Source organism: Chrysemys picta, chromosome 6 (genome assembly GCF_011386835.1).
Source record: "Chrysemys picta bellii isolate R12L10 chromosome 6, ASM1138683v2, whole genome shotgun sequence".
In the NCBI taxonomy this organism is placed as follows: domain Eukaryota; kingdom Metazoa; phylum Chordata; order Testudines; family Emydidae; genus Chrysemys; species Chrysemys picta.
The window spans coordinates 80,575,116-80,598,686 of NC_088796.1; the positions used below are offsets into that span (position 1 = coordinate 80,575,116).

A 23,571-nucleotide genomic window follows, 5' to 3' on the forward strand; every position below is an offset into this window, starting at 1 on the left:
AGCTATTTTAGAACATTTTGTCTCTTAAAATGTTTCCTTCCTTCTGAACCCTGTACAGTTGGACTTATGATAATTAAGGCGCATATGTTTACAGATAGAGAGATGCAATATGTAGACTCAATTAAAAAAAACCCTCTAAGAAATCCCAATTTTTTGAGTAAAATGTGTCTCACAGAGAACACATGATAGTGTGAGTCTGATATCCAGGAGCGGCACCAGGGTTTTTGCCGCCCTAGGCGGCAGCACTCCTCCTCTGAGCATTTGGCAGCAGGGGTCCTTCTGCTCCGCGTCTTCGGGGCACTTCAGCGGCGGGTCCTGGAGTGAGTGAAGGACCTGCTGCTGAAGACCCGGAGCGGAAGGACCCCCCGCCGCCGAATTTCTGCCGAGGACAGCAAAATGCCGCCCCCCAAATCCTATGCCCTAGGCGACTGCCTAGGGTCGCCTAGTGGAAGCGCTGGTCCTGATGGTTCCTGTAACTTTTTTACTTTTGTGGTTCTCATTTCATTTCTGTGGATATGGTTCCTTTTTGCAACCTGAAAGAGGCTTTAATGTTTCTATTTGTGTATACTTGCATATAGCTCACTCAGAGTGTTAGAAATTTCAATCTATGCATCTGAAGAAATGAGGTTTTTACCCACGAAAGCTTATGCCCAAATAAATCTGTTAGTCTTTAAGGTGCCACCAGACTCCTTGTTGTTTCTGTAGAAATTTATACAGTGTAACAGTAGCCACTATAGATGGAGGATTCTCACCCTAGCCATATGACTGGGATATAGAACTCTGTCCTATACCATGCAACCAAGTCCAGCAACTGAGAATCAGTCTTTCCCCTGCACTCCTGTGTGTCTCTCACACTAATTACATGTCCCTGTTGGAAACTCCTTTATTTTAAATAGCAATAGTACTTACTGAGTGAAGAAAAGCCTAATGTGACTATTTTGGAAGCTACTTGGAGTATCCAGAAAAATGACCTTTGGCCTTAGATAACTTTAACAAATAAGGGACCAATTATCCTTAGTCCTTACATGTGGGTGGAGTCCTATGGTAGGAGGATGCAAGGAGCCTTCCCCTTTCTCTAGAACTGCCTGCATAAGGGCTAGCAATAATTGTGGCACTTGGACTCAGAGGACTGCAGGGGTTATAGTTATTCTTAGCCCTTGTGCAGGGAGTAGAGATGGGTGACATCTTTTGGATGAATAGTTTATTTGCTGAAAAAGGTAGTTGTGGTTGATCTGAAACTATTCATGAATTTGACCTGATTAGTTTCTGCTGGGAAAAAGTTATTTATGGCCAGCTTCAGGGGCAGAGCTTGTGTGTGCATGTATTCCCCCTGTCCCACCTTAAAACCTGTAGCCTAGTGGTTAAGGCACTTGTCTGAGATGTGAGAGACTTAGGTTTGAAGCCGCACTCTGGAGCAGGGTCTTGAACTCCATTCTCTTCACTCCCCTGCAGGTGAGCCTCCTAACCACCAGGCTCTTCTGCGGTGGGTTGCCCTCAGTCTCTCCTGCTGAAGCTGTTCCTCTTTGTAGAGAGATTTAAATATTAATTGGAGTAGAGAAAGATTAACTATAGCTTGGTGAGAATAGCTATAGCTTGGTGATTAAGGCATTCACCTAAGGGGTAGGAGACATGGATTCATATGTTCTCTCTTAAAATGGACCTTTCTGATTTCCTGACACATTCCAAACATTTTTGGAACTGAACTGAATTCAATTATTTTTCCCCATTTGCTGGATGAACCAAAATTATTATTTACCCAGATCTAGTGGGGAGTGCTAGAGAAGGCCCCTCATGTGTTTATAAATTGATGAGGGCCATAGGTCATTTTTCTGGATATTCCCCTCCTCTCTTCTGGGATGACAGATCACCTCAAAGAGGGCAGAAAGGAAGCATACCTGGACAGCTACAGAGAAAAGAGCATACTAGACTATTCCAAGGGGGGGAGGATGCAGCCTAATCACTCTCCCTGTGCACTGCGGAGGTTCTATACCTATCTCTTCAGGCAACCTCTCTCCCAGTGCTCTCCACAGGGTAACAGAAAGATCTACTTTTCCGAAAAGCTTCTGAGCACATTTCTCCAAAACACATACATTTTATTTGGGGGGCACAGCTATAGGAACAGCATGAGCAGTAAATGCATGTACCTGGAATCTGCTCAATATGCACATTATCTGAACAATTGGTTGTAACGTTATTGGGCGTCCTGCAATAGAGCTGCTGCAAGATGGCCTTGATAGTTTTGTTTATCTGAATATACAGGACTTAGATCTTGGAGAAATCATTGTCAGCTGTGATGCAGACTTTTTGAAATGCTGAACATATCCATACAATTCTTCCTGAAGTGTTCTACCTCTTTGACTGACTAATTGAGAGTAGCACTGCTACCTACTCGTGGCACCTGTACAAACAAACGAAGCTTACATTGTGCTGCAATATTCCACTGATGATTGCACTAAATTTGGGCAGCACTGGCAGACTTATTAGGACAAACTCAGCTAAACTAGCACAAAACACACAACTTTAGTTTAACCCAGTTTGATCTGTAACTGCTTCTTTTAGTTTTTGTTTCCTGCTCATCCAGCTCCTTTTGCTTTGAGGGATTAATGCAGGTACCTCATTCTCATTGACTTATTTTGGGCCCTTCCTATTGGAAATTGCTATGCAATAGAAAGGGAAGCCTTTTGACTCAAGTCATGTCCACAGTCCTTATTCCATTATGAAGTCATCCTCTTTGCCAAAGATCATGGCCTGTTGAATGTTGTTTGCCATCTATTTAAACCATGTTGTTTGACAAATGGAATTTAACCCTTTGCTAATACATTCTCCCCATCCAGCATAGATCTTGTATAATCATTGCCATTATATTAAGCCTAACATACAAATATATACAAACATTAGATCCTTAATTCTTTCCAAGAGAAGGAAATGAAGAGTCAATTATATTTTAAATCTGAAGAAAATATGCAAATAAACATTTTATATATTGTAATTAGGCTATCTCCGACCAAAAAGGAGAAGCAACTTTGGTATTTTTAAAATATATTTTAGTTAAACTTTAACAGTCCTATCCTTCAGTTTACTCCCTTGTAAATGGAAGTATCAATAAGGTCCAAGAAAATAATTTCTAATGAATAATTGATTCAATTATTTTTGTCCTTTTCATGTATTTTCCTTAAAACATATAATGACTTTTAATATTTTGTTATAGATATAAATAATTCAGGTAAATAATTCCTGGTCTGTTGCTTATTTGCAAGCAGTTTGTTGCATTTTTTTATGTTCAAAATTTGAAATTCAAGCTGTGAGACTGGTTATTTAAGTCACAAGTTTCACTCTATTAATGGGATCGAGCTAATTGTTAGAATTAGGTTTCTTAAGAGAATGTTTGTGGGCAGTGAATTGCTTTCTACAGATATTCTTTGATAGTTACTTGCCATTCTGTTTCCTTGAACATTCCAGCTAGTTGCATTTCTTCCTCTAATATTTAAAAAAAGTGAAGACAGCTGAGGCACAAATGCAGTCAAAGTAAATTTATTTAAAAGTTAGAGTGAAATTACTACTTCTAGTAGTAATATCTGCCTCACAAGATGGTGGGAGGCTTAATGAATTAAAAAGCACTTTGAAAGTACTATTGAAGTGCAATCTGCTACTGAAATCCAATTTAAAGGGTGTATTTCTTAGGAGTGATGAAATACTAGAAAATATATTGTAGGGATAATAATGAACTGGCAGGAGGAATAGATTAGATTTGACCTATGAGATGGAAAAGCTTTTAACTTCTATGACTCAATCTGTTTTTAGCAAACTTTTTAAATTTACAAAGAATATAAACAAATTAAATGATCTTAAAGGACCAGATACTATAAAATGTTTCTGGTTTCAACACTGTAGGATGGCTGCAAAAACCCTGGAGAATCTAACTTCCACACCGACGGCTCCCCCAAAATAGACATGTTTTTCTTTTATTTGGATCAAGCTCTAACTTTTGAATTTAACAGGAATAAGAAAATAGAGAGAGAACTCTATAAAGACTCTGAAAACTAATCATAAAGGCTAAAAAAGGGGAAAACAACCTGAGAAACAAAAGATGATTTAGCATGTCCTCTCCATTAGAGCCGGAGAATGCTGGAATGGTAACTCTAGGGTTCAATCCAGGACATGTGGTGTTAGTTACATAAAAATAGCTATATAAAGTATCAAAGAAGCAAAATGTTAGCTGCTGCTGTTTGAGTTTTTCAAAGTGTGATTTGGGATCCTGGTCATCATGTAAGGCAGAAGGAAAAATATTGTAAAAAATTAAGATTTGTGTATGTGGAATTCCGTTTGAACAGGCACAAACACACCCTCTGCTGAAATGGTGTTCCACATTCTGTCTCACTCCTACTCTATCGTGCAAATCCAATTCCAAATCCACACATACAATGCACACTAAAATAACACCTAATCAGAGCTATAGGCACCTTTCACACACAGTTAATACACAACAATAGAGCAATAAAATCAGCAGCACCCTAAATCAGAAAATAGTAACTTAAAAATGAGTCAAACAGCCCAGCGTACTCAATAGTCCTGACTGCATCCTTCCCTCAACAATAGCTTGGAAGAATAGATGGGCTTTGTACTGGGCTCAAAAAGTCTACATGTTCAGTTATTTTGGATCAAGAAGGAGCAGTAACTGGCAAAACTGAGGAGTCCTTATAGCAAGAGAGTGCCCTGCTGGAACTCCCCTCTCTTGTAAATGAATGAGGCTCCAATCTGAGCTTCTCAAATGCTTGCAGCTGTGGTAGTATGGCATGGGTGAAGACACAATCTGTTAGAAGTTTAGGGCCTTGTAAGTAGAAACTAATACCTTAAATTTCTTTCAAACACCAAAAGGTAACAGGTTCATTTTCTTAGAATACTGGTTTTGTATGCTGCCAGGGGGAAATACCACTCAGCAAGTGGGCTACCTCATTCTGCACCTGCTTCAGAATCTGAATGGATTCAAGGTGAAGCCTCATGTAGAGTGCACCATAGTATTTTAATCTCAAGGTGCGAAAGGCGTAGACAACAGTAGCAAGCTCTTCATTTGAAAGAAAAGATTTCAACCTCCTAACCACACATAGATGTTGAGGGTAAGGAAAGCCACCCTGACTACTACTGTTGCTATCTGATAATCAAACAAATTAGGAATCTAACCAAAGCCTCAGAGCATGAATGCCAGTGACAAAAGGCACACACACACCCTCTATCAAAGGTTGGATATAATTCTCACTGTTCTCCAGTTACTTCTGTAACCTACCCAGACTGCTTCAATTTTATCTGGGTTGAACCATAACCAAGTAACTTTCATTCAGACCCTGCTCTCAACCATACTCTGGGCAAGTCACTCAACTGCATTGGCTGGATCAGAAAAAATTGAGACACTGAGCTAGGTTTCATCATATTGAAGCCACTATAGCCCATGTTTCCTCATTAATGTTCCCAGTGGCCCCACATCAAACAAGAAAGGAGGCAAAAGGGAACTCGAGGGAACCCTTCATGAAAGAGCTTGTAAGAGAGAACAGCTATTGCCCAAAACTATCCTATGGAAATGCTCAGCAAAAAAGGATCAGAGCCACTCCAGAATGCCCTCATTCAGTCTTGCTATGGTCTGCAGGTGAAACAATAACAAGTGATAGATCTAATGATAATAGCATGGACCCCAGCATACCTGATATTCATCCTTTACTAGGAGGAGGAGTCGACCAGTGCAAACAATACAGACCAAGGGTCAAGGAGATCTGAAGAATCTAAATACATAGTGAAACTTTTGTCACCACAACCCTTACAAGAATTGAAACAAAAATTGAAAGAATCCAAAGAGTACAATAATTGTCCAGGTTATTAATGCTAAGTGATGTTTTTTTTATATATATATACAATAGCCTCTTTAAGAGAAGTTGATAGTCTGCCCTTCCTAAGGTAGGTGTTGCCAATCTTCTGCTAGCCTGGCTCCAAACCACAACTTGTGGCATGAAGTACCCTCAACACATTCTATGTCTGCACTGAAATTCAAGCAGAGCTGACTTAATATTTATCCCCTCAAGATATTGTCTTGCTGCGAACAGTTTAGCTCAAGTCTGGGTGACTGTATCCACAATTACACTGTCTTATTAGCAGCTCATGTACTATTAACAGCATAGAGAAAAGGGTGAGTCATTTTAATGGAGTGGCAGAATTTCCTCAGTGCCCCACCCTGTCACCAGGTGTTAGAGTACCTCAGGGAACTGCATGTTAAATCCTGCTGAGTCATTGCTGTAGATGTGGCTCATAAAAGTCCATCTTAATGTGCTTCCAAGACAGGTAGCTAGGGTTTGGACATGAGGATCTTGAAGGAAGGAACCTCAGCCAGAACTGAGGATTAGGTTTAGACTGGGGATTCACGTGGCAGTATTTTGTAATATTATAGATAGAAAAAAACAGAAGTTTGGAAGGGATATAAAGGTATGTGCTTCAGGTGCAAAGCCAATCTCTGATTTAAGGAGGTGGGATGAAATTTCCCCTCTGAGCAAGATATGCCCTAACTGCCCACTTCAAGGTTTCTTACTTCTTCTATTAAACCATCTGGTATTGTCCATTATCAGAGACAGTATACAGGACTAGATAGATCCTGTATAGCAATTGGCCAATCTTCCTAATTTCCTTCTTATCAACAGACCAAGCCTCAGAAGAATTGATATTTTGATTCTATGAATGTGTTGCTCTTATTCTGGGGAACTCTACCAACTATATAATAAATGCAATCATTATATGTTTTAAAAAAATAGGTAGTGTTAGGAATACTATAAGAAGAACTTGTAGGTTACTAGAATTACAACCCCCATTAAATAATGGCTGGACTTCGATTTGTGGTTCCTATACAGAGTAGATTTGCTTGTTTATAAGTCAAATGGCTGAACACCCCATACATTTCTCCACCTCTTTGGCCTTTTGACATTTATAAAGTAGATAACTAAAGTAATTTATAATGAATCACTGATGGATGGCAGTGTCATTTCTGGAAGCATACTAACAAATGGCGTATACATATTAAAATGTTGATAAAATTATGATCCTATAAATATTATCTTTATTTTGAAATCTACCAAAACCATATTTTTGATGCTTATTATTTTGAACATGGTATCTTACCCAGTCCTTGAATCCATTCACTGTATCCTTTTTCACAATTTGTCACTGCCTTTAAGGCCTTACATGTTTTTGTACCTGACTATGTAATGGTCCTTGTCTCATTTTCCTCCTGTACATCAGTGCTAGCCTTCCCCTGTCCAGTTTTGTGGCATCTCCAGGCCTTCTTTAAAGCGTCCCCCTTTGTGTGGTATATAGGGCTGGCTAGAAAATACAACTTCTGTTTTGTGAAAAATTTTGAGATTTTGATATTTGTTTTCATTTTGATGCAGAATAAAAATGCTGACCTTTCAATTAAAAAAAAACATGGAAGAAAGAGAGAGCCACCCCAGAATAGCCAGTGGTTAGAGCGCTCACCTGGGATGTGCACTCAAATCTGGGTCCCCCATATGCACCAATGGTGCATTATTATAAAAAAAGGGTTGGAAGGCATCTCGAGAGCTAATCTAGTCCAACTCCCTGCACTGAGGCAGAAATTAAGAGTAGCTAGACCATCCATGACAAATGTTTGTCTATTCTAGTAAGAGTTTTTTTCTTGATATCTAACCAAAATCTCCCTTGTTCCAATGACTTCCTGTCCTACCCTCTGTGGATATGGAGAACAATTGGTCACCATTCTCTTTGTAACAGCCCTTAACATATTTGAAGACTGTTATTGGGTCCTCCCTCAATCATCTATTCCCAAAACTAAACATGACCAGGTTTTTTTAACCTTTCCCCTGAGGTCAGGTTTTCTAACCTTTTATCATTTCTGTTGCTCTCCTGTGGACTTTCTCCAGTTTGTCCACATCTTTCTTAAAGTGCAATGCCCCAAACTGGACACCATGCTCCAGATGAGGCCTCACCAGTGCTGAGTAGAGTGTAACAAATACCTCTCTATTTCAGACGTTACACTCCTGTTAATACACCCAGAATTAGAAAATAGAATACTCAACTAACTCACATCTATGAAGACTTTTTGTAAAGTGTATCAAGGTCTTTAAATGAAAGGCACTGTTGAAGTACAAAATATTAAGCATTTACATTTGAGATTTTCTATGAAAATTCACTCAGCAATATGTTTGAAAGTAAGTAGAGAAGGCCTCAAAGAACTCTTTCTATTAGTTTCACTGCATAATTCAATCTTTTACATACAACAGCTGACACTTAGTCACAAAAATTCTGGTCCTATCCAAACATGGTTTTATTCCAGGTGTACTTCTGAAATTTAGGTTGTGAATGAGATTGTCTGCCTTTTTTATGTTGCTTGTTCTGTTGGCTTTGCAGCTCAGTACACCCAAGTGGCCTGTTTAAGTTAGAATTCAAACACCATAGTTCACTGATGGTTTGTTAATGAACAAAGCTGATCTAAGATTAAAAATTATATAGACTGAAGGAGAGAACTTCAAAGAATCCTATGTAAACAAAACTGCCGCTCCAGTGACCATGTCAGAGGAAACAACTGTTTTAGTTAAAATTAGGCAGAAGACAATCATGCGCATTTTCGCTTTACAATTCTTTTCAATGGCCTGTGGGTCTTGGCTCTTGACATGGTTTTGCTCAGAGTATCTCTAAAGTGGTCATTTTAATCTCTGGAAATCCCTCAGCCTCCCCCCGCCACCCTCTCCAGGAGTTTTTCTATGATCATGAGCCAAAAAGGACTGGAAAGAACTTAAACTTGTTATCAAACTTATCATATAACATATAAAGCAGCAGGGCAAATTGTAAACTGGTTAAAATAGTACTGGGGGCCAGGTGTGGGGGAGAAAGAACTTCAACCAGGCTAGCTCTTTGTTTTACTTTTTTATTTTATTTAATTGGCAGTTTTCCTCTGTTTATTTATGAACTACAATGTAATACATTCTTGTACTGGAGACTTCTGCTTCAGGTAGTGAGGGAAGCTGTTGATGTAAAAATTACTTGTAAGTTTAATCAACTGTCTTGATTAAGCTTCATTTTAAACAGTTAGAGGGCTTGATCCTGCAAGATGCTGAGCCCTTTCAACTCAGTGAAGTTAGAGAATAATGGTGTCTGGGATTTGAGCAGTGAATGGCAAAAGACCTGAAGAGTCCCCATGCTGCAGTTCTAATATGGGAAGACCACTACAGCGTGGAAATTACTGTGCCATGGGACCACTCAGAAGGGAGTGCTGTAAGGCATGCTATGTAAAGTGTGCATGTGCTTGTGTTTTAGTGATAGTGAAGTTTGTGTTTGATTTGCTGCTGCCATGAGCATATTTATAAAAGAGAAGGTACTGGATACTGTAGCTGCTATACCTTGTCCTCAACGGCAACCTAAAGGATGTGAAGATACAGTGTATGCCACTGTGAGCTTTGATACACAAATCCCATTATCCGAACATTGTCAGTCAGCTTCAACTGGTACAAAGACAAGAATGATAGTGTGGCTGGCAGTGAACAAATGCTTAATGTAGCATGATACCTTTTAGATTTTCCCTCTTGTTTTAAACATGAGATTTACAGTTCTGTGTGTGGGTAGGATTTGGTGTCAAAGGCAAACTTTATCTCATTTAACGTAACACTTGAATTATACTGCCAATTAAAATAGTCTCTTGTTAAAACAAACCACTGATTCTCAGAATCCTCATCGTGGTTTATACAAGAACTGATATGTTGGGTCAATATTGCTCTTTCAAAAGCAACGCCAAAAAAAAAGTGTGTGGGGGATTGAGTTATGGTGTAGTAGTTATGTATTCTGCTAACAACTTACATTTAAAGTTTGTTTCCTTAACATAAAATCATTATTTCATTTAAAATAAGAAATTGTGAATTGAAAATAAAATGGGAGACTTCGTATGTGATGTATTACTGTTGGCATGCTTGAACTTTCGAGAGTCTTCAGTTAAGGGCCAGCTTCAATAAAACTCTATCCGGCTTCCACACCTTGGAATCTCACACAAGGCCAAACCAGTGTGGCTTGCACTGGCTTCTGAAGCACAGAAGTTGGATGGAATTTTGGTGAATCTGGCTCTGAAATATCACTTTCTGGACATCAAAAGTCTATATTTCTGAAACCTCATTAAATCCAGATAATGGCAGGTAGATCATGTGATTAAAGATTAAAACATTGACAACTGTATAGAAAACCTCTTAACTTTTCTACTATCACTCTCTATTTTTCTAGTAGTAGTAATATGGTAGTGCCCACTGTGTTCTAGGTGTTGTCTATATAGAAGAAGACATATCCCATGCTCCAAAGAAGCATACAATCTAAGGACCTGATCCTGCAAACACTTATGCAAGAAAGTAACCTTACACAATAGTACATCTCCGAACTTACTCGCGTGTGTTTGCTAGTATGAAGCTGAATAAATGTAGAGAAAATTCTCATGTTTATGTTTAGATAAATTCTAGAATCTTTGTTCAGGCAAGCCTCCTGTTTAAGTCAAAGGTAGGTTTGACTGCATAAAGTCTGTATGATTTAGAGTATTATATTTAATTAATATTTATAAAGTACTGATACATGGGCTTTGTCTACTAAAAACACAAAAATACTTCTGAAGTTTATTTAACTTGTGATACTGGATTTAGATTTTTTTTAAATGACCCCTTTTTGTTTGACAATATAAACTTCCTGTATTCAGATTTTTTGGTATTATTTGTGTGAATTTCTAATTTAGCTACTCTGGATCAGCTGATCTTTTCTGCACTAATTTTACTGGGACTTTTGCTATTAATACCAGCAAAAGTAGGACGGGTCTCTCAGTTTATCGCTGTTTTCCTGATAATTTTACTTTACTTGCAGTCAGCAAAGATGCTCCAGTACTCAATAGTGACGATTATGCAACCTTGTTTTTATTTGCTATTATTCCAGTAATATCTGGACTAATTGGGCCTGAATAAAAGATATTGAATTGAAAATATGTTGTGTTTCCTTCCGAGGTTGCATTTCATTCCAATGTTATCTCTGTCCAAATTTCAGAGATAGATCTGTCCAGAATAGATCTGAGAGGAGGATTTGGCCTAAATGTTGCTAGAACTACTACTTGGAATAATTTCATTAAATTGTAGATCAGAACACTGTATGGCATTAACATATTTGATTGTACTGGCTAATGAAATGTAAATGTTATTTAGGTGACATAGTGGCCAAACAGAATTCTAAGGCTAGCAAAGACCCTGAGTGTCATGTGGAAGTTTCTGTAGACTAGATGAATTGCTGCTAGCTAATTTATGGAGCAGTACTAACAGAGGATGCTACACATTCTAGTCTCTGAGACAAAGTGCTTTGATAAGGCAGCCGAAAAATGAGAATATATAGAGAGGTATTTGATTTTTTTTCTTTGCCTAGGAAAGTGGCCTTACTCAATCAACACTTTCACTTATTTTAATGTGAATTTTGCCTATGTAAGATGTGCACAACCAGGCAAAATATCATTTGAGGTACAATTCTTTTGTTGAACAAAGTCGTACATGTTGCCCAAGTATTTTCTCTAAGAATGCTCAGTTGGAACAATGTAGTCCCAAAGTGTGAGACTTTATGTTCAATCTTCTTAATTCAGATTTTAGGGTAAAATTTTTGTAAATAATCACTGGCCCAGATCTGTAAGCTACTATCACCTATGGAACATTGGCAGAATTTGCCCTTATATTGACCTTTCTTCTACTGAAATCCTTAGTGATGCATTAATCACTTCTTATCTTGACTATTGTGGTTCCCTCTTTTATAGTCTTCATAAATCTTTATTATCTAAACTTCAGGGGGTCCAGAATGTTGTGGCCAGACTTTCTCTGTCAAGTAAATATGACTATATCAGCTTCATGTTCCAGAACCTTTCCTTGCTTTCTACTATATCAGCCTTCAAATCCACCTCAAAATGGTCCACTGGCTTTCAAAATGTTTCCTGGACTTATTCCACTGTACTGCTTTGAACTCCTATTCACCTACTAACTTGGCTAAAACTGTCTTGGGCTTCTGTCTGTCTCTCCTCTCCATAATTCGTGTTCATTATTTATCTATCATGCCATCTATCTAAGGCCGGGTCTACACTGGGGGGGAGGATAGATCTAAGTTATGCAATTTCAGCTACATGAATAACGTAGCTGAAGTCGATGTACTTAGATCTACTCACCGTGGTGTCTTCATTGCGGTGAGTTGACTGCTGCTGCTCCCCCATCGACTCTACCTGCGCCTCTCGAGGCGGTGGAGTACAGGAGTTAATGGGAGAGTGCTCGGGGGTCGATTTATCGCGTCTAGACTAGACACGATAAATCAACCCCGCCCCCCCCCCCGCTGGATCGATCACTCCCCTCCGATCCGGCGGGTAGTATAGACATGAGACTTTATTTATCCCTGCCTCCAAGCCATGGAGTCACTTTAAATCTCACTTTTCTTTTTCTACATAGCTTGCCTGACTTTGTGCAAAGCTTTTTATAATACTGTAGCTAACTTATTATATAGTTTTGGTGCTTCAGAGTTTGGTAATGAAATGTCAAAGTGGGATACAGTAATACAAATAAAATATTTCACATTTCAATAGTCTTTCTTGACATATTAATGGAAGATGGACTTAAGCTGAAATTTATATTAGTGTTGTTTGATTATTAGGCTTGATAATTATTACCTGGTAATTGTAGCATTCTGTTTGCTATTTGTTAGTCACAACTTCAATAAAGGTAGTTTACTTTAAGAAAATATTTATAATCTGTAGCAGCATAGGGGATTTGAAAGTTTATAAAGCTACAAACTGAGTTTTTTATTTATTGAACATATTTTGTTCCTCAAACACACAAGTAGTAGACTTTGAACAGGTAAAGGATTTATAATGATTTTTAGAAATAAAGTTTTAAAATATTTTATGTTCAATATATGAATCTGTTATTAGGCAGTCACCTAGGGCACTACACTTTGGGGGGCGGCGACCGCAGCAGTATTTCGTGGTGGGACCTTCCACTGCCTCTGTTGGGGGCAGCATTTTGGGACAGGACCTTCTGCCACCTAGGGCAGCAGAAAAGCTGGCGGCGCTCCTGTAGACAATGCTTTGTAGAAAGTGTGGGGGGGGGGGGCGTGGGGGAGATATTTATTTACCTCTTGGAGTATTTTTCTTGGGAAGAGTGTTTTCTTTAGCAAGTCATTACATCCTTTTTATTCCCCTCCCTGTTGAGTGAATGGCCATCTCTGCTCATAATGTGCATGCTCAAACGAGAAATAATAAGACAACAAAAAGGAACTAATGGTCTGTCTTTAGACAGCCTGAAAGAGCTGCTGTAAAAGAAATGTGAAGTGTCCAAAATAATCTGTGTGGTGTTAACTCTTAAGCCTAATAGTAATATTGAGTCAGATTTCAAATAATTTTAAGCACAAAATTGTTAATTTAATTAGGACAATTACTGATTCCTTCTGATTTGTGAGTTAAATTCACTAGGGTCATGTTAGGAACTAGGGTAGGAATTCTTCAGGACAAAAGCCATAAGAGACCTTGCACACGTTGAGCTCCTGTTAAATAGTAATAATGTGGTAATGGGTGAAATATCCCCCTCCAAAATAAGTGGGTTTTTTTCCTGGTAAAATCTGCTCTGATTTTTATAATGAGATTTATTTACAAGGTGTGAGTTGTGTTTAAAGTACAAGTTGAAGAAGAAAATAATTGCAGTGTTACTGCTACTTTCTATACACTGTAGTTCCATTGTTTGTGCATATTTTTACAACAGATTCTAAGTATAAGGCTAACCAAAGAGTATATGTGAACTTGGAGTATAAATTCTGATATGATTTAACTTAAAGGGCTGCATTGTAAAGTCTAATTTAAAATATTAAGGATGCAACAGTCCAGAAAACTCTGCTTATGAAACACCCAGCCTTTTCTATGAGGTACAAAACATCACGTGTTATAAGAAAGCTGCCAGTAGAAAAGTAATGGAGAGGAGCAGAAACAGAAAACAGGGACAAGGTCATGTCTGGAATATTTCAGAGTCTTAGCAAATGACAGATTAGTGTTAGAGGTATGAAGAAAAAGATCCACTAAGGGATTTTTTTATAATTAGAATGAAAGTCCTGAGTATCTGGAGGGCACTCCTCAAATACATTTGGGATGACAGCTTTAATAACAGACTCGCTACTTTTGTTCTCTAGCTCCTTTTAAAATATGGCACGGTCACCCTGACTTGTGGTGATCACATCTGTCTGTGGCACATTTCATATTGAACACACTTTGGCTGTACACCATTTCATTTGCAGCTCAACCCCTCTTGATCAGAACTCTGAAAGTTGGACACAGAGTTCAATGGTAGGATTAAAAAAATTCTAGAAATAAAATGTTGTAATCCTTCCTGGAGATTGCATTATGTGTATATAGCATGAAATCTTAATGTAGAGGGCCTGTTGAAGATGCTGCATAACTCATGTCTTTATGTGGGATATAAATAGGATTCAAAAGGTACATTGGTGAGATGGGTTCCTTGGGGTGTAACCTGGAACTGGGGTACTGCTGAGCCCGCTGTGCCACCAACCTGGGCATCCTCTCATACTGTGATTCTGTTGCTAAGCCACAAACCCCTGTCAGCTACTACTTACACAGACATCCACAGGCAGGGACACACCCAGCTGAGTTACATGAATGCTTCTCCCACTCATGAACTAACAATAGAGAGGCTCCAGCCAATTCCCACAGCTCCCCAGCCTAGGACCCAAGGGCTGTGCATCTTGCCCTAGTCAGAAGCCAGTGTAAGTTTATTACCCAGTCCACCACTTCTACAAAGGAAAGTTGATATGACCCAGTTCTTGAAACCTGAGCAGATTTCCCAAACACTTCAACCAAAACACACTGTTTCAGGTAAAATATAAAATGGATTTATTAATTATGGAAAGATAGATTTTAAGTGATTATAAGTAATAAGTGTACAGATCAAAGTTGGTTACCATTAGAAATCGAAATGAAATTGCAATCTGAGTTCCATAAACTAGACAGGATTTGAATCAAGCAGTGTCTCACCCTGGTAGATGGTATAGTTCCTTAATACACAGGCTGGGATTCTCCTTTCTGCCTGGGACCACTTCCCCAGTTCCAAATCTTTGTCCTCCAGATGTGCTTCCAGGTGTTGAGTTCTGTGGGGAGTGAGGCCAAGACATGATGTAATTTCCCCTCTTTTATACCTTCTTCCTGCTTGCTGGAAAGAACCTTTGCTATGACCTGGTTCAAGCAGTGTCCCTTGTGTATGTGCTATCTCTGAGAAATCTCCATTGTATATGGTTCCTGAGATAGTTCTTGGGAGTGTGGATTCCCTTTAATGAGCCATTAGCATGTCTGGCTGCTCCATTGTTGTACCTGAAAGGCTGGTTGTAAATGTTCCCATCCCTACAATATATTTCAGTAACACACACCTAGCAAAACTTCATAACTTCACATACAGTGATAGCACAGCGAATCCAACAGGATATTAATGTTCAACAGATCAAAACTTTTTAAAATGATGCCTCACAAGGCATACTTTGTACAAAACACATCATAATTATGTGACAGTGGTGAATATGAGGGTTCCAGGGTGCTGCTTTGAAGCACAGCATGCCACAATGGGTTTAATTTCACCCCAAATTTGCATTTGTGTAGTAATTCCTTCCAAAACTACTGAAGTATTACCATTGAAACACCCCATTCCATTTCACAAAACTTACCTTGATTCAGATACCTTGCTCATTGATCTCTCAGTACGAAGTAACTGAAATTTCCAGAAAACATTTTCTAAATGTAATGAATTTTCCTTGGGTGAACATAAACCTAAGGCATTTTAGGCAAGTTCATGGCCAGTTCTGGCTGGGAGATTACACAGCAATAATAAGATTTGTTCAGATAAAAATCCAGCATATTTGAACATAATTTTGATTCATACCATAATTTATGCCTCCTGATGTAATTAGATGACAATGTATGCCTCTGTACTCCATCCTCTGTCAAGACCTAACCATTGTGCTTGTTTATTCCTAGGGGGAGAGAGAGAACACCTAAAATAAGTCTGAGCTAAGGTTGAAACTATATATCAGTAACTTTAAGGATGTAAAGCATCACAAAATGTTGTAATTTTCCTAAAATCAATCATTAGAAATCCAGGAAATTCAGAATTAAGGTTAGCCAAAAGAACGCCAAACACACTAAGTTATGGAAATAACACAGATAAGACACTATAACAACTCTAATTCTGTCCTGTTATAGGTGTTATTACAGGGCAGAGTTAAGATTGTCAGGGTACCTGAATTGTATGTTTCCATACCTTAGCATTTTTTAATTTCTTTTAAGAAAATTTCTTTTAAGATTTTGAATAGGGAAGATACCATGTATTCATTATATAAAGCAGAGGTTCAACCTCTTTATTACATACATGCAAAACTCACCATTAACTATGGATCCATGACTGGCATTTGAATAATAGCCCTAGAATTACACAATGTGTTGGTGTTTCCCTTTAGAACAGTATTTCCCAAACTTAGGATGCTGCTTTGTGTAGGGAAAGCCCCTGGAGGGCCGGGCCGGTTTGTTTACCTGCCCCGTCCGCAGGTCCAGCTGATTGCGGCTCCTACTGGCCGTGGTTTGCTGCTCCAGACGAATGGGAGCTGCAGGAAGCGGCGTGGGCCAAAGGACATACTGGCCACCGCTTCCAGCAGCCCCCATTGGCCTGGAGCAGCGAACCGCAGCCAGTGGGAACCGCGAGCGGACGGACCAGGTAAACAAACCGGCCCAGCCCGCCAGGGGCTTTCCCTACACAAGCAGCATCCCAAATTTGGGAAATACTGCTTTAGAACAATAGTGTCTTGACAACTATGAGCATTGTCCTTGAATACTATATATGGTTTTTATCATTCCTTCTAATCTGTCTAGATTTTACATACCCTCAGGTGAGGTAATGGATTTGTCTCTGTGTCCCATTAAAATCTGTCTTTTCAAAGAACTTAGTTATCTTACTGTTGGGTTTTGCTATTGCTCTGTCTCAGACTCTCTGTACTAAATCTGTTCATTCTGTTTCTCCAGCCTAGCTCAGCCTCCCACCATTAAGTAGATGCCACAATATGTATTCCCCATGAAATAATGCTGAACAATTCCTTTAATTCTGAGAATTACTTTACTCTGACTTTCTTGTGGCATTTTCAATTGTTTCCATACATTGAGACTCTTTTACTTGCTTTTCAGTCTGACTGTGTTAGAAATACTGCACTAATGGCAGGCTTCTGCTTTTTGCAATAGTTATAAATGCCTATGTACTGCTTTGCCTCTTTGTGGTGCTTTAGAAGCATTAACTAACCCTCACAAAAATACCTGTGAGGCAGGTAAATTATTATTATAGCGGAGGGAATAATTTGCAATAAATAACATATTTAACAAGTTTAGCCTTCCCCCCCAACCCATTTCCTACTAGGAATATCTGTGAGCCTATCATCATTTCCTCAAATGTATTTGCTGTATGAAATGGGTTTATTTTACTCTAAGGATTGATTGAGATAATTGGCTGCAAGTATTTGGTAATTAATATTCAGAGTTTGAGTTGTGATTGGTCTCATAAGTCACTTTATACTATTTCTGTTGTGTGTTTGGACAAGCATATTTCCTGTAATCTGGAGGAAGCCTTAAAGAAGCACCTAGATCTCTGAGAGTTTTTAGAAAGGTGTAACAGTTTAGGGAGAGGTAGCGGATAGTCAGGATTAGGGGATTCTTTCAGGGCCACACAGGCCTTGCCTGAAGCATCATACCTAAAAAATTAAATAGGGCTACTGTCAGATTTAATTTAAAAGTAATTTCATTTCCTCTAGTCATACTCACACAAAGGAAAAGCATGTGCATTCATAGTCCTAGTTGTGAACAGAATGGTCAGGTTCTTGTCTGGCTTATATAATATCTCTGGCACAGAGGCATGTGGGAACTCTGTCTCCTTTCTAAAGGAGTGTCCCATACCATTTAAAATGTTTTGCATTTACTGCTCTGTACATTTCTGTCCCCCACATCCCCACAGTCAGTAACACAAAATAATTGCATGTGCTTGTGTATGTCCTGTTTCAGTTGTGAAAGACAGGGTCATATCCCTGTTTGGTTCATTTACTGGTCTGCTTAAAATTAGTTTTCCATGAATAATTGCTAGTGGCAATTTTGAAATTTGCTTCCCATGAGCATTCATGCAAACAATATTAATCACTTTATTGCTCACATAAAGCTGAAATAAAAGAACTGTGGACGTGGCTGATGCTAATGCATTTTAAAATGTAAGTGACTAGTCACAGAAAGATTTTCATCCAGCCATAATATTATCTCTGTCTTTTACAGGTGAAGAAAATAAGACAAAAAGATTAGGTAACTTAACCAAGGCAATAGCAGGACTCCATATCAGAGTCAGGATTAGAAGGATGAATTTCTGAGCCTTTGCTCAGACCACATCTTCCTTCTGATGTCCTTGTGATGTAGCAAGAGAGTAGAGATCTTGTCATGGATTCCAAACTTTCCAACGCTTACTTTTTTATTGATGCAAATCTCTTTGGTAATATCAATGTATCTTGTCTCCTTGGAAAAGCTCCATTGGTCAGAGGCCCTCTGTCATCACAAGGTGCAAGTGACCTTTCAATGGAGCAGATAGTTACAAAGAGTTCATTGCGATGGTATTGGCAATTGTACTGTAGTGTCAATGGGTTTCTTGGACAGAAATTCACCACTCCCACCTGCTGTTCTGTTCTGGTGTTCAGTTCCCAAGTCATGCTGGATATAGCAGAAGCACATGTCGTGTCATGCCTATTTAAAATGGGTTTGCTTGTATTAAAGAGCTTGCAGAACCTAATGAATAAGACTTGTGATCAATTCAGTAAAATAACATTTGTAAATTTAAGATTCTAAAATTTGAATTTCAGGGAGATTGAATAAGATATTTTTGTATTGTGTGGTGTTTAAATACCAATTGATTGTTTAAAAATGAATAGTTACATGATTGACATGTGGATTATAGAGACACCAGCACTATTTCACATGTATTACAATTTACACCATAAAGACATAAACTTATTAACACGTATTTAATGGAGAATAATGGCCATTATAGACACAATGGGTGTGTTACTTTGCTCAAGTCCATAGGGTTACTCAATATCAGAGATGTATTTGGTTTACTGTTTCCAATTCCATTCTCTGTTACAACAGCTGAACTTACTCTAACATTGCACAGCTAGTGACTTCAGTGGGAGTTGCACCTGTGTAACTGAGGGCAGATTTGAGCCAATTGTCTTTACTTAATTGATGATAAGAGCACTGAAGGTAAGAGTAACAGTTGCTGGCTTAATGCCACCTTCAAAGTATTTGGGCCAGAGTTTCATGAGTTATGGATGGGCAAATTGACCTGAACCTCAAACTCAATATGAACCAAACCTTTGAGATTTGAAAAAATAAAAATACATATATGTATGTATGTATGTATAAACGGAATGGAAAGGAAGCTTTGCCTGAGTACATGTTGCAGGAGAGTGGGTAGAGAAACAGAATGAACAGAGTTAGTACTGAAAGTCTGAGACAAATCAACTGCAAAACCCAGTCTTGTTTGGGACTAGAACTGGTCAGGAATTTTCTATCTAAATGGTTTTTCAATGGAAAATACAGTTTATGCAAACATTTTGATTTTGCCAAAAATCTTCCATTGGGAAATTCAAAATGAATTATTTCAGGTTGGGTTGTTTTGTGTTTGTTTGCCTGAGCTGCTGCAGTGCTTCCTGGGAGGAGTTGTAATTCAGATGCCTCGTGCTCCATTTCTCCTCTTTGGACTGGGCACCCTGGCTGGACTATCTCTTTGTTGCACTTATCTCTCCCTTCTTGCTGGGAGACATGCAACCATTGTATTATGGGACACATAGCCTACCTGAGGAGCAGAATGGGGGCATGAAGCACCCAAATTACAATTCCCATGAGGCACTGCAGCAGCTCAGGCAAAAACAAATGTCAAACTGTGTAGAACCAAGACCAAATTAAATGTTTTATTTGGTTCAACAAACCAAAATGAAACATTTTCAATTTGGGAATGTCATAATGTTTAGACATTTCCTTACTGAAATTTTTCTACACTTTGTATTCCACCAAAAAGTCAATATTTTGACTTTTTATCCCATCTCTGAAATTTTGAAATATCAGAGTATTTCATGGGATGGAAATTCTGATTTTCAATCAGCTCTAGTTCTGGCCTATAGGTCCTACTATAACAGAAATAACAACGAGTTTGCACTCCTCTCCTCTTCCCTCGTCAACATTTGTGCATACCCTTCATCTTTTTTTTTTCAGAAGTAGAACCACTGAGAATATCATCCATGCAAATTTCTGACCTGGCTGGAAACTCGAGATGGGCCCAAGCCACAAAATTAGAATTTGAACCAGATCCATACCCAAATTTCTTCACAGTTTGTGTGTTCAGATCTGGTGATTTGATTCGGACCCACCTTGACTGGAAACTGGAAGTACTGAAAATATTGAAAGGACCATTTTTGTGAGATATCCAACCCACTTTGTACACTCAAGTAGTTCAGATAATTATCCAAAACTACTTAAACTATTTGAAGTTCAACAATAGCCACTTTTCAAATTCACACAATCTTAGAGAAAGAAATATTTTGTCCTTAGTCTGGGCACTTCAGGGACTCAATAATAGTAAGATAGTGCTGGTTGGAATTGCATTCCTTAGTAGCTACCACATGCTTATTTAATAAACTGGCAGGGTGATGATTTTGCATGATAGGGCGCACTGTTATTTTTGGACATACTTCAATTTGTTTAAAAACTCCATGTAGCTCCAGATAACCTAATACAGCATTAAATACTGCTTTTCTTCTGTCTTTTTTTGGCAACCTTTTTCATGCTCTTATTTGTTACCTAATTTTTAGTCAAGTGAGTGTATTGGTGGCATGCACTGTGGGTTAACCAACAATGCAAATCTAGAGGCCTAGATGACTGGTGCCTTCTCATACTGGGGGGGTACAAGCTAAAGGTGACCGCCCCATGTGTCTCCGCCCTGCCCCGAGCCTGGAGCCCCTGTATTCTCCCCGCCCCTCCCCAACCCACGTTACCTGCTGAGGGGGAGGAGCTCTATCCTCCCATTGCTCCGGCTTCCCCCCCCCCCCCGCCCAGCATTTTCAGTTACTCTCCCTGGCAACTGGGCTCAGGCTGGGAGCGGAATGGAGCCGCTTCCAGTTGCTGTTCTGTGCAGTGCAGCCAGCTGCCTGGGAGAGAGCCTGGCTGTGGAGGGGTGGCAGTGGCAGCCTGCTCCCTGCCCAGGCTCAACTTCTGGGGATAGGGGCCGGAGGGAAGAGGGGCCTCTGGCTAACTTGGCTGCTGTCCTGGAAGCCAAACCTGGGCAGGGGGCAACCCACCACCACAGCTAGACATTCTCCCAGGCAGCTGCTGTGCTGCAGCAAGCAGCATCTCAGTGGCTCTGGCCCTGCCTGTTCTGCTCCCCCCCGTGCTGGCTGCTGGGGATGCACTTGACTCTGCTTGCCCCCCGACTCATCACCTCTAGAGGGACCAAACCCCAAGTGGTGGCAGCATGGTATAGAGGGCTGAGCAGAAGGTTGGCACTTAGGAAGTCCTAAGCTTTTAATTGCACCTTTGCAACTGACTTGCTGTATTGCTTTGGGAAGTCACTTCATCTCTTTGCTTCAATTTACCCCAATATCTATTGTGGGAAATGTGACAGATATTGCAATTGCATGCAGTATCTTTGGGGACCATATTGTATTAAATCTATGAATAGTTTGTACAATTGTGTTCTTCTCCATGGGGGAGAGTTACTGCAGGAACTAAAAACAGTGGGTGGTGATTAAGATGAGTCACTGAGATGAAACAACTCTAGAGAGTTACCACTCCTTGGAGTGGTTTGAATATACTGATTCAAGATGGGTTTTGCAGAGACTAAGAGAAAAAGGAAAAAGCTTTTGGTTTAAAGGGATGAGCTTGCCTTCTTTCCGACGCAGCAAATGGACAGTACCTTCTGTCCAGTGCGGGCCCCAACGCTTGTGGAAGAATTGAAAAGTCTTCAGCCTATTAGGGCCCTATAAGATTGATGGGTATGTTCAGTGCATTTTAAATGTATTTATTATTTTTTGTTTTCTCCATAACACCTTTACCTTCACAATAGATATGCTTGCTTTTATGATTGCATCAATGTTTCAAGATATGAAGGCACAGTCCTGCCCTGAGGCACTCATAATTGAAGGAGAGCCAGTCAAGTAGGCAGGGATTGGAGGGAGAGGTACCCCCGCACCCACACACACATAATTTTTTCAGTTTACATAACAGCTTTCCCATAGGCAGCACACCAGAGGCGGGTCTTCAAAAGGGACTTAAATGTGGAAAGAGTAGTAGTCTTGCAGATGAGCTCCGGAGGGAGATACTATTTGAAGGGCACAGTGTGGGTGAAGGCTCTGATGTATCTAGGCAAGCCGCTGACAAATGAGTAGATGAAGCTGGGAACATTGGCAGAGCAGAGAGAACAAGATGATGAAAAACAAGGCAAAGAAGGAAAAATAGGGAGAGAGAAAGCTATACAGGACTTTGAACGTGGTGGCAAGAAGTTTGAATTTGATGGGATAGTAGAGGAGAAGCCAGTGGAGGTACCTGGCTCACACAGGAGAGGTGTTGATTAGTTAACCAATATTTGTACAATGATTTGAAAATGCAGAGTGTTAATAAACAAAATAATAATAATAGTTCTTCGGACAGAGCAAGGGCTGTGGCTCTGATTCAAAGCCCAGTGAAATCAATGGAAATACTCCTATTGACTTCAGTGAGCTTTGGGTCAGTCCTATATGTACACTAATCCTCCCTTTATCCCAGAGGCCAGCTACATGGATTTGAAGGGTTTGAGGCTCATCTTGGGTCTGTAGATTCCTTCCCTCATCCCTTGTGTTTTGTACTTTTCTCAGAATAAAATGACTTTATTTAGGCTTTGTTCCATTTATCAGAAATGTGCAAAAATAACTGTCATGTTCAATTGCTGTCACACCACATAACAGCTCTATACTCTATGCAGTACACATTTAGCTGATTCCAAATATGAGCTAAATCCTGCTCACTTTACTCATGTAAATAGTCTCACTGATGTCAATGGTATTAGTCACACAAATGAGGGGGTGGGAGGAAGCAAGATTTGTCCTATGTTTTGTCTATGAGCATAAACCAAAACGAAGCACAAATTTAAAGAGTGGGTGAATAGCTTCATGGTTTTGCACAAAATCCACTATTTGCAAGTGATAATTCGGTTTACTTTTGCAGTAAAGCAAGAACAAAAATTTAGAGTATCTTAAAAGTTAGTATTGAAGTATTGTGTTAGGACACATAAGCCTAGCATAAGTCAGAAAACTTAGAATACCTTGTCTGTTAATCTTAGTTACCAGTCAAGTAATACAATGACTGTCATTAATCACTTCCATTTTATATATGTAAGCAGAGTCAGAATGAGCTCTACCCTGACATCTGGTGGTGTG

At 39.3% G+C, this 23,571-nt stretch overlaps 1 protein-coding gene across 1 annotated transcript in view; it reads left to right on the forward strand.

Moving 5' to 3' along the window:
* The window catches only part of ADAMTS19 (ADAM metallopeptidase with thrombospondin type 1 motif 19), a 326,693-nt gene that overhangs the window by 74 nt on the left and 303,048 nt on the right, over positions 1–23,571 (forward strand). The gene's annotated exons all lie outside the window — the stretch shown is intronic.